Below are 12,448 nucleotides of genomic sequence, written 5' to 3' on the forward strand. Positions count from 1 at the left end.
AAGTCCTTTACCATTTTGAAAAATTCTCAATAGTTTTCGAGAAAAAAATTAAAATATATAAAATTTATAAGCGTAAGAGCGACAAGAAAGCTGCGCGTGAGTGAGCGCGACAGGCGAATGACTAGAAATGGCACCGTCGTCTGTCGCGCTCCTCAGCCCACGCCCTCGTCGCTCTTACGCGTACAAATTAATTTTTTCTTGAAAACTATTGAGAATTTTCAAAATATTCGTTTTAATTCAATTAAATCTACCTATCATTTTCGGCATCGTCCTATTGGCACCCTATATATAGTGTCCCAGGCATAATAACAAAGGATACTGGGAGGATAAATAGAACTAATGAGACAAGTAGAAAGTCCTGTACCATTTTGCCAAAATTTTCAACCGTTATTTAGAAAAAAATTAAAATGTACAAATTGTATAGGCGTAAGAGGAGGAAGCTACGCGTGAGTGAGCGTGACAAGCGACGGCGCCATTCCTAGCCATTCGCCTGTTTCGCTCACTCACGCGCAGCTTCCTTGTCGCTCTTACGCCTATACATTTTATGCAATTTAATTTTTTTCTCAATAACGATTGAGAATTTTGCAAAATGGTACGGGACTTTCCTATTTGTATTTTCGAGTTCTATCTATAACTAAGAGATGCTCACTACTCAACCAGACACCCTGTATATACAGGGTGTCCGAAATATTATTAGCAATATTAAAACTGTGGATAGGAAATCAGATTTGGAGACAAAAAGTCCTTTACGAATTTGTAAAATTCGTAACCATTATTGAAAAAAAAATTAATTTGTCTAGCACAAGAGCGACAAGGAAGCTGCGCGTGAGTGAGCGCGACAGGCGAATGGTTAGAAATGGCGCCGTCGCCTGTCGCGCTCACTCACGCGCAGCTTTCTTGTCGCTTATGCGCTATACAAATTAATTTTTTTCAATTACGAATTTTACAAATTCGTAAAGGACTTTTCGTTTCCAAATCTGATTTCTTACACACAGTTTTAATATTGCTAGTAATATTTCGGACACCCTGTATATACAGGGTGTTCCATGGTTCTAACTCAACCGCTTGTGGAATAATAGAGACAAATAAAACTAATTAAAAAGTCGCATATTGGTTGTGGCGGCCGAGTCGACAATTTGGCAATTGATACTCGACGCGCCACGAGAAATGCAGCCCGGCATACAGAAGCGTATGCCGGAAGGCCCGGAAGCTCGGTGGGAGAAAAGCTCCGGGCCTAGCGAGTAGCAACCGCGGCCACCAGGCGGCGCGGGAGACGAGAGCTTTCTCGGGAGTCAAGAGCGGCAAGGACTGCTATATAAGCGGCACCGAGAAAACTCCCGATATCTCCGATCCTCGATAGAGAGATCACTTTTGTACTAAGTCTACGTAGTGCTTGATAAAACGCACACTTCTCGACAGACGAAGTAGTGCTCCGCCGACGCCCACCTAGCATAGAAACGAGGCAGTATTTGTTGCTGCGAAACAGACTTAGCCGCATGCCGCTACCACCGGCCATCCAAGATAAGAGCCCGGAGACCGAGACCAACCGTAAGCGCACACGAAGGAGCCGACGGAAGAAGACTGCTCTCACGCCAGAGACAGTTCACACGAAGGAGCCGACGGAAGAAGACTGCTCTCACGCCAGAGACAGTTCCGGAGAGCCCACCGTTACCACCAGTAGAAGAAGCCAAGACTCCTCGTATCGTGTCTGTAGAAGTGTTTCCACCACAGCAGCCGCTGGCGGGCATTCTCCGACCACCCGGATTTAGAAAACCGCCTAGACACACGCATCTCCAGTTATACTTGAGTGGAAGCCGCAGCTCGCCAATTTCACGCCACCGAGTTTGACGCGGCCTCCGAGGATTTTCCTAGCTCCAGGGGACATTGGAGTCTGGCGCTACACCAGCCCGCGGTGGAATCAAGTATCCGGCCCACTCTCGCCTATCTCACCAACACCACCGGTGCGGATAGACCGAGGAGTGCAGTGCGGGCCTAGGACTACAGACAGAGCGATACAGCACGCTCCTACTATAACGGAGAGTGGAGTCCAGTGCGACCCTTGGGCTACCACTTTATCCTCCGATGCAGAGCCTACCCTGTTACCAGAAGACGAAAAGTGGGGCCCTATAAAAGTGACTCTAACAGCTCCTCACATCTCGTACCGAGAACGAAAACGCCGATCTTTTGTAAAAGCACTAGTGGGTGCGATTTAAGCACATTTCAGACATAATTGTATATAAGTTGTAAAATACATTGTACATAGAAATTAATACGTCGTAATAATTTAAGCCAAACTCTGCTATCCACACGTCACTAAATACCTACATCGGTTTTTTTTAATTCGCAATAATACTCGAGATATAAATTTTTTAATATTATTATAAAAGAACAAATAAGAGCACACCGATAAAAGCGATGAGACGCGTTAAAAGAATAGCAGCATGGCCTACTGAGTCAAACACTAGCCGATCAATCGGTTAAAAGAGAGTAGTCGGTCGGCCGTCTTATTCGTAATGAAGTTTATTTCGAATTATAAAATTTTTTTTTGAGAAATGTGTTGATACTCTGTGTTAAAAAAAATATTATTATTAATTATTATTATTATATTATTATTATTTCCGTGGAAACACTATTATTTCCACACCATCTTGAGGTAAATAGCGAGGCGTGTTTTTTTTTTCAGTGGTCTCCCCAGGAGATCTATTCCACTCTCATTATTTAATGCATTAACTGCTGAAAATAATTTCCTCTTGTTTGCACGCAGAGTTCAGCTCTTTGAGCAACTTGTCTTGTTGCACGTTGTGCCAAATCTGGTGTAATTGCATTAAAAGCCTCAATAATGCCTTCCCGAACTTCCTCTGCAGTTCTCTTACGCAAATGCTCTACGGCACTTTTTATATGTCCCCAAACGAAGAAGTCAAGAACATTTAAATTCGGAGACCGTACCGGCCAATCAATTAGGCCTTCTCGACCGATCCACCTTTGTAGAAAGCGCGTGTCTAATAGATCCCGTACATTCCTATAATAATGTGCGGGAACTCCGTCGTGCTGAAAAATCATTGTTTCCCGTACATTTAAAGGAACATCTTCTAACAAGATAGGCAATTGATTGATTATGAAATTTAAATATTCTTCTCCGTCAAGACATGCAGAGAAAAAATATGGACCAATCTAAAAATTAACCATAATACATTACTGTTACGTCAAGAAGGTTAATTTTATTTAATTAATTAATTGGAAGGAATCCTCGGGAATGAAATTTGACGGTAAGGTAGGAAAGTGACGTACCACCGAATTTACGTGAGATTCGAGATTCGAATCTTCACAATTTTACGCGCAGATTATTTATTTTAATATCTCGAATTCCGATTGAACGCGTAAGTAGTTCTTTTTTTAGAGAAAGGAAATGAATCCTTATTCTCTGGGATAGAACCAAGCGTGATTGTTCGCTTTAGTAGGATAATTCAGGGTAATAATGAAATAATTAAATCATGATTTCAGTAACGCAAAATTAACAATTTTAATTCAAAATATAATGATTCGAATTACAAAATAAAAGTTGATCGAATAATGACAAAGAGACAATTTAAAAAATTTAATCAGATCGTTTTAAATATAAAAATAATGTTAATGTTTTTACAGTAAAAATTAAATAATATGAAAAAGGTTGAAATCGGATGAATAAGTATAAATTTAACATTTTGGAAGACGAGAGAGTATTTACAATATGTGTGTGTGTGTGTGTGTGTATATGTTTATATGATTTAATCTAATGTGACTTCCTCTATCTCTACCACCCTCGCTGTGGATCTCGGAAACACTAGGTCTATGAGTCGCATCGAGGCCAGGAAAGGAAATTCCACCCCGGGATAATATATAAAGAAATGAGAATCAGGAGCAGACCGAGCTGCCTGACTCCTGATCTCTTCCGGCTCAAAGTGGTCAGGGCCGATGGAGAAAACCCTTTCCGGGACAGGATCTGTCCACGGAGTACAGGCCCTGCGTAGGAGCTCCAGGAGAAGATCTATAACCTCTCTCGGTTCTGGATGCTCCTCGAGGACCTCGATACTCGAGACGGGAGATGGAGGTTGTTCGGGGAAGTCTACTCCTGGGAGAGAGATGGATTCATCTTCGCCCAGAGAGTCGGCCTCCTCAGGTTCGAATGGAAAAGGAGGTGGTGAGAGAGGAGAGGAACAGGCTCTTGGCTCACCTCCAGGAAACCGTGGTTCGGAGATGAGGGAAGAATTCGGAGTATACGAAGTCGTGGGGCGAAATTGTTTCGATCCCGGCTCCGTGGACTGATTCGAAAGGTTGATTTCGCCGGACGAATTTTCACATGGGACGCTTAGGATCTCCTCTTGCGGGATATATCCGTACAACGGTTCCGGGTCGCCGTGGATAGGTGACGGTGGCGGAGGGCCCGGACGAGGAGATCACGGTCTCTCTTCGTTGCGCGCAGGAGAAACGAACACCTCTTCGCTTGGGGCCGCCGCGAGCAAGTACTGGATAAAGAAGCGGCGGACCAGCTCCCTCAAATTCTTGATCTGTTTATTTCTTCGCGCCCGGCTTTTCTTGAGAGTTTTCTTATTAAAAGATTCCACTAAAATTTATAATTTTATTTTTAATTTGATTCAACAGAATTTTGCAAGGTTTAACAAAGAATGGAGCGAAGGAGATTCGTCACCGACGATTTCCGAAGTCTTTGACTCGTCCATGAATGAATCCACATAATCTATCTTTGGCGAGAATCGCTTGCCGATTCTTTAGCCGTGGACAGTCGCCAAACTTCCAACAGTATTTCGCGGCGTAAACCACTGAAAATTGCTGGTTATTCGACAGCGTATCCTGGCCGATATTCGGAAGCAGGCATTCTCACACATTTAACAGATCACAGGAACAACCGAACAGAATCAAAACCTTGGAACCTCGACTCGGACATTTCTTTCTCTCTTTGATTATACTTAGAAAACAATTAGTTTGGAAAATACATTTAGTGGAATCGAATTTCGCGGGGATACATATTGAAACGTTGAGACTTACTTTTTAGGCGATCTTCTAACTGCTTCTTCGGTACCTGATGGTTCGTCTTGCACACTTTGACACTCACGTCAATTTCAAATAAACTATATCGGCTGTAGCTGAGATGCAAGAGAGCGTGCTCCGCCAAAGCACAAGATTTTATAAGCTCGGAAAAGGGGAGGACTCTTCCCGAATTTTCACTTTTCCGAAATTCTAATCTTTCATTTGCAGAGCTTGTTCCTCCACTTTTCCTATCTTAAAATTATTGGGCATTCGCACCTCATCCCTTCTCTATTTCTTAAACTTCTAAGTTTTCGCCCTTAGTTTCTAAATTTTTGTGAGAAGTTCCCGAAATTCATTGGTTTTAAGAAAATAATATGCCTACGAAGCACCCCCGCTTCAACGAGTTATCCCTTCTGAGCCTTCCAGAATTTTACTATCATTTCCATCGAGGGATGGTGGGGAAACTTCTACCCTCCATATGACGTATGGTTACCTGACTTTATTGCCTTTGTCTGCACCACATACTCCGGTAATTACGGGCTTGTCGCGCCCTTGGTTTTTCTAAAGCTCAGAATCCATACGCAATTACAATTTTAAGAAAAAGTTATTTTTTTCTTTTCCTGTGACGGACAGGTTATCAAAGTTGAAATATTTATGAGCCCCTTAGGTTTTGATTTTTTGTATTATGTCTAGACAAATTCTTTGTCTGACTTTCGTTGGCGCCCGTTTACAATTTGTTGCATGTTTTTTATGCTTTCACGCAACAAATTGTCCCGAAATATGCTAATGTTTTATGAATTGTATTCTGAAAGGCTCTGAAGTTTTTTCTTTTTTTTTTTTTGTCTCACAATAGACTACGGTCTACCTTCCCCTTAACTAAAATTTTAATATATGTCGAAAAAAAAGAGACGCGGAGTCGGAGACGTAACATTACATATTATTAATAAATGAAAAAAAAACTCTTAATAGATACACAAGAATTATAGTTACCACTATTCGCAATTATTCCTGCCCATACGTTAATGGTCTATCTGTATTGAAAGGAGCATTGATGAACGTTGTGTGGATTTTTTTCTGCCTAATGTAAAAACTTTCTTGAATTGAAAAATCTGTTCGGCATAAATGTGCTTTCGTCAGTCCACAAAATACGATCGGTATAAGTATTATTTTTCCAATAATGTGCTAAAATTCCTGTTCGTATTAAATTAATAATTATTATCAATTAAAAAAGCTTTGTAGTTACAGAGAAAAAATAAAATTTAAAAAGTTAAAATACCTTCGCAAAAACAAATTCGTTGCATTGTATCGCGCGAAAGAAGTGGCTGAACACGCTGAAAGTGAAATGGATTTAAACCAATTCATCTCAAAATCCGGTGTATAGTCGATTTTGGTATTTTAAGTTCGTTCGATGCATAGCAAACACTGATCTCAGAATTATTTTCAAATTCACGTAAAATGCACTCTTCATCATTTACATCCACGTGTATTCGTACATCATGAGACTGAACTGTTAAATTTCCAGTTTTTCTTACACGTTGAACACATCTTTGTATTGTAAATCTCGATACCGGTTCACAAAACTCACGGTAAAAATAAAATTTACGACGAATAAGTACACAGATATGATTATCTGTTATGAGTTGGCTGGGGAGAATTGCAGTGCCGCTGCGGGCATTTACGCTTAAAGATTTCCGGATCGTGAAAAAACCGTTGTCGTTAGAAAAAACGGAAAATGGTTCAGAACCAAAATCGCATTTCTACAAGACAACACAATTACAGTTGACTTTCGAGACTGAGTATTAACAACACAAGTTCCTATGTTCGAAGTCTATTACCTGACAGATAAATTTTGCATTCTGCCTTAGAAAGCCATCCTTTGTGGCCTCGCAAATTTCCAACTCATTGGAGGAGGTTGCCAGTGGAGTCGTCGTACTAAAGAAGTGATAAAATGCTTCGCCAAAGGATTAACAGGAAGAATGAGAATAAGATTGACATCTTTTGATTTCGGTGCAATCATCCTGTTTGAGATCAATCAAGAAAATTAATTTGCTGAACGAGATTTAACGAAGCTGCTCTTCAAGATGGGGTGCAGAGAACACACTAATATAATTCAAGAGAGTGGTACTCTTAGTATATAAGAAAAACACCCGATATAAGGTTTATATATATATAAAAAAAAAATAACCATGTAACCCTTATTAATAAAAGAATATATAAATACAGGGTGTCTGGTTGAGTAGTAAGCATCGCTTAAGTATAGATAGATCTCGGAAATATAAATAGAAAAGCCCCGTACCATTTTGCAAAATTTGCATTAATTTTCGAGATACGAATTTTTAAAGTTTTGGGGCCGTCGAGAGAATGTGAACGCGCGGCTGTACGCTAGAAGAATAAACCCTGCCTACTGGGGCGCCGAACTGCATGTAACGCGAGCGAGGTGAGGCGACAACGCGCGAGCGAGGCGATGCGACTATACGGCAGCAAAACGTGACGACTTCACGCGAGCGAAATAAGACGACGACGCGCGAGCGAAGCGATGCGACAACACATGAGCGATGTAACGCGACGACGCGCGAGCAAATTTACGTGTAATTTTTACGCTATCGTTTCCGTATTATCTTATGAGGTAGGATAGCTCAATGCGTTTATTTTTTTTACGTGGTTTCCCTGGTAGGCTTAATCCACTGCACAACAGCTCAACGCAATAGTTGTTCAAAGTGCCGCCTTTGTGTTTGTAAACACAGCTCGGCTTTTCGAACAATTTGTTGCGTTGCCCTGTGTGCCATGTCGGGCGTAATTGTACCAAAGGCCGCTATAATTGCATCGCGAACCTCCTCAACGGTACGATCACGCACATTTTCTGTTTGGGTTTTAATATGCTCCCAAATAAAATAATCCAGCACGTTCAGATCCGGCGAACGTGCTGGCCACACAATGGATTCCCCTCGTCCTATCCACCTATCTGCAAATTGATTGTTAATTCACTATTTAAATAAGGTGGAAGGAAGTACGGCTTGATCTAAAAATTGCAAATTACATTATTACGAAACTTATATCAGTAGATGGGTATAGGCCGGTTCTGGACCAATTCGTGTTAGTGTGTCCGTGTGACCTAGGGCGAGGGGTAATGACGTCACGCGGGGAGGGGTGTTTTTCCAGGAATCGCTCCTTTGTCTGCGATTCTCGGAATCGATTGTTTATAAATATAACAATAACATAAAAGTTATGAAATATGATATTTTAATTACGTAATATGATATTTTAATTACGTAATTTGATATTTTTTAAAATAAATAAGTGCGTTATCGCGCCGCGGTATTTTCCTGCGGCATCGCGAATTTCAAAGGGTTGGCATTTTTCAAAGGGAGGGGGGGGTGTCTTACAGGGGGTAAAGGGGTGGGGTGGGTGTTGGGGGTGATCACGCGAGTCTTAGTCATGGCGTCGGCGGCGGCGAGCGGCGGGGCGGCGGCGGATCGCAAAGGATCGCGCGCCCATCGTTCCGTCTCGCTCGCACCCGTTCGCGCCGCCTATCGTTCCCTCTCGCTCGCTCTCGTTCACGCGTTCGTCACCATCGACTACGACTCGCTCGCACCCGTTCGCGCCGCCTATCGTTCCCTCTCGCTCGCTCTCGTTCACGCGTTCGTCACCATCGACTACGACTCGCTCGCACCCGTTCGCGCCGCCTATTGTTTATAAACAATTTAGTACACGCTCATACGATTCGAATGCGGGTGACGCTGCACGTACACCCCCGGCTAATCGCTCCTCCTTATTATCTGGTTTCTCTCTCACTCAGATACGTATGTTGCATACGAACGAGGGCGGACTCACAATTATAATAAAATGAAGGATGGAATAGAAGCGATTAAAAATGATACGTGCCGATTACAAAATTATATATTTATTTTATGAATATGCGTTAAAATATATTACCCATTTTTCACGCGAGTCTTAGTCAAGGCGTCGGCGGCGAGCGGCGGGCGGCGGATCGCAAAGGATCGCGCGCCCATCGTTGCCTTTCGCTCGCACTTGTTCGCGCCGCCTATCGTTCCCTCTCGTTCTCGTTCACGCGTTTGTCACCATCGACTACGACTCGTAGTTTTCATGCGTAGTATGCCGCTTTGAAATATAATATTTAAACAAAAGTTGACACTATGAGGATGCACAACTGTCGGCTCGAGTGTATTTTCCTCTTCTTATTATTCTTACGATAAGAAAAAATTTTAATAGGTTCGCTAATGTCGTGTTTATCAATCGCTCATGTCGTGTTTATCAATCGCTCATGTGGTATTGATTCCTTGCCCAAGACAATCATCGAAGAGCTGTGCGATTCATGTAATCCGTAAATGGGTAAGTATAAAGATAAATAAAATAAAAATATTTTTATTCGTACGAATAGTAGCCGTAAAATTTTAATATTACAGAAGGACAATTTTGCGTAAAGCCAACGTCACCGGCGTCTTCATTGCAATCATCATCATCATCATCGTCGTCGTCGTCGTCGTCGTCGTCATCGTTGCTCGCATTATATCGATTGTATAAGATAATATCGTTAAAATATAAAATTGTATTTTCTCGTTCAAGTGCCATTCGCGCTCTCGCTCACACCCTTTCACGCTCTCACTCGCATTCTTTAGTTATCGTTTGCAGATGCGTAACATGCTATCGCTAGATTCTTTTCTATATACCCGTGTGGTCAAAAAATCTTTTGCGTTTGTATGGGCTTCAAACGTTGTAAAAAATCTTTTTGCGTTTTTCTCTTGGTCAAGTGTCGTTCATGCTTTTCTAGTAATCGTTTCAAGATGCCTTCGTTAGATATGAACGATTCTTTCTACACGCCTATGCGACAAAAATCTTTGGCGTCTGGAATCTTTTGTATCATGTTTCGTTTTCGTTGGCCCGGCGTCTATTTTCTTTGTTTATTGATGAGAACGACGACGACGACGACGACGACGACGACGACGATGTGACCATGCCTCACTCTCAGTCTCGCATCTGTACGTGCAGGAGCTCTTTTTCAAAAGACAGTCAAGAAAAGTGAAAAAAACTTTTAGTAAAAATGGCATATTTTGGGGAACCAGGTATGTATTATAATAGAATTTATAATACAATTTAGAAAAATAATTTAATCTGTTATAAAATAATATATAATATGTATTTTTATGTTTTTAGCTCAAAAACAACAACTCTGCCGCGACTTCCAGCGAGGAGCCTGCTCGAATAGTTATTGCGCGTTTGTGCACCCTTACAGGTATTGCTTCAATTACCAAAATAAGAAGTGCACAAACGCGCAATGCAGATTCCTGCATGTAACGAGTGTGGAGCAGGCTCGTTACGAGGCCACCGGATTGACGTCAGCGAAATTACGCTACGAAGTTGGACGCACCCTGCAGAATTCCATCATCTGCGGGGACTACAAGGCCGGCAGGTGCAACAGGACGGACTGCCAACGTCGGCATATCGGGCACGACGAAAAACTAGAGTGCATAGTGTGCTGCGGCGAAATTGTGTTAGACACGTTCGGGGCGTCCAGTTGCGGGCACGTGTATTGCTACGTGTGCCCTAAAGTGCCAAGGCCCCCGCGTCCGTACACTATGCTTACGGTTGTGTGCCCGGTATGCCGATCCGTCGCCAGCTATGAGCAGTTGCATTAGCTTATGTTGTTTTTGCGTATATTGTATTTTTTTGCTTATGTTGTTTTACTTATGTTGTTTTGCTTCTGTCGTTTTTGCGTTGAATGTATGTAATGTAATTTTAAAGGTATTTTTAATGTAATTTTTAATGTAATTTTAATAATGTAATTTTATGTTTTTTTATGATTATGTTTTTTTTTTTTTTTTATACTTGTATTATTTTTAATGTAATTTTTAATTTAATTGAATTTTTATGTTTGTATGATAATTTTTGGTAGTAAATAAGATAGAAAATATTATATTAAAACATATTTTATTTCTTATGTATTTTTAATTATTAAAAAACTTACAACTAATAAACTTGTTCAATTACTTAAAAATATACAAAAATGAATATAATATAAAATATAAAAATGAATATAATATAAAATATAAAAATGAATATATAAAAAAGAAAAATGAAAATAATACAAATAAAACTTAAACTTAACTTAACCTAAACTTATAAATTAATTTTGGAGTCCTTAGTCAGTGTCTGAAACAAAAAAAAGAAATTATTAACAGGGTATAAAATAAAATGTATTTAAATAATTAAAATTTATTTCAAATATACTTACATAGATTGATCTGCACCTTCCACTGTTTGCACACCGTGCAGAGATGTTTGGGCACTTGGCCCTGCATGGCAAATGGTATCACTTTCATGCACGGTGTGCAAAAGGAGTGACCGCAAATTAGGGCCTGGATCCCTTTGAAATGCTGCACCTGACAGAAGTTGCATCTCGGCGTGTTATCCTCTGTAAATTTTAAAAATATAAATTAAAAAATTAAAATTAAAAAAAAAAAAAAAAAAAAAAAAAAAATTAAATAAAAAAACTTACTGGGAAATGTTCCATTCTCGCAAGAGAGGCACTCCCATGCACTCTCCGAGTAAATTCTTTGTGCACGTGTGAGGCCTCTGATCCGGCGGGTACGTTTCGCGTAACAGGTACGCTAGGCGTTTTAGTTCGCAAAACGCCGTTTCCGTCATCGGCCGCACATGATGATGATTAATTTCATCCACCTCATCCTGGTTGAGGTGGACGAATTTGCACGTCGTTCCTGACAGGCACACCGACTTTGTACACCGCCGGACCTCGTGGAACATCTTGCAGTCACTCCTGGCGCAGATCTTCAGCAAATAATCTCTGCAACTCATTTTTAAAGTAGGATGTTGCAAAAAAATTTTTTTGTTTTAATTTAAAACAGGTCTTGCCAAAAAAACAACAAAAGCCAAAAAACAATACAAGCAAAAAACGACAACAGCAAAAACGGCAACAGCAATAATAAAAAACAACACAAGCAATAATAAAAACAACAGAAGCAATAAAAAACAATACTAGCAATTTTAAGATGTGTACTCCTCGACTGGCGAGCGACCGACTGACGAGCGACCGACTGAAAATCACGTGCTGCGTTTCTATCCGCTTCCATATGTGTGTTCGTAAATGCACAATGAATGATGCTTAAAGAAGCGGATATACGAACGGACTTAAGGCCCTTTCGGTGTAATTCATTCAGCCGGCGTATCGATCCACATGATGAAATTTCTTGCAATACCCAGGTGTATGAATAAAGTTGACATATCTACCGGGTCCACATTTTCTGTTTGCCCGACTCTAATTAACGAAACAAGAGCCGCATCGCCAGAGAGAATATCATTGACGGTAATCCACCCCCGCGCTTTTTCCATGATTATTTTAGCGAGTGTGATCTCTTGCTCCGTCCATATCTGGGCTCGCCGAGGCAAGATT

The 12,448-nt window shown here is 40.9% G+C and overlaps 1 long non-coding RNA gene across 1 annotated transcript; it reads right to left on the minus strand.

The window, feature by feature from the left end:
* Positions 1-11,078: 11,078 nt before the first annotated feature.
* LOC139107681 (uncharacterized) lies at positions 11,079-11,573 on the minus strand. Its single transcript, XR_011546546.1, has 3 exons — positions 11,537-11,573; positions 11,273-11,452; positions 11,079-11,190 (listed from the first exon to the last, which is right to left on the minus strand). It is a non-coding gene; the product is annotated as an uncharacterized lncRNA (long non-coding RNA).
* Positions 11,574-12,448: the final 875 nt, after the last annotated feature.

The sequence above is a fragment of the Cardiocondyla obscurior genome, linkage group LG13 (assembly GCF_019399895.1).
Source record: "Cardiocondyla obscurior isolate alpha-2009 linkage group LG13, Cobs3.1, whole genome shotgun sequence".
NCBI classification, from domain to species: Eukaryota; Metazoa; Arthropoda; class Insecta; order Hymenoptera; family Formicidae; genus Cardiocondyla; species Cardiocondyla obscurior.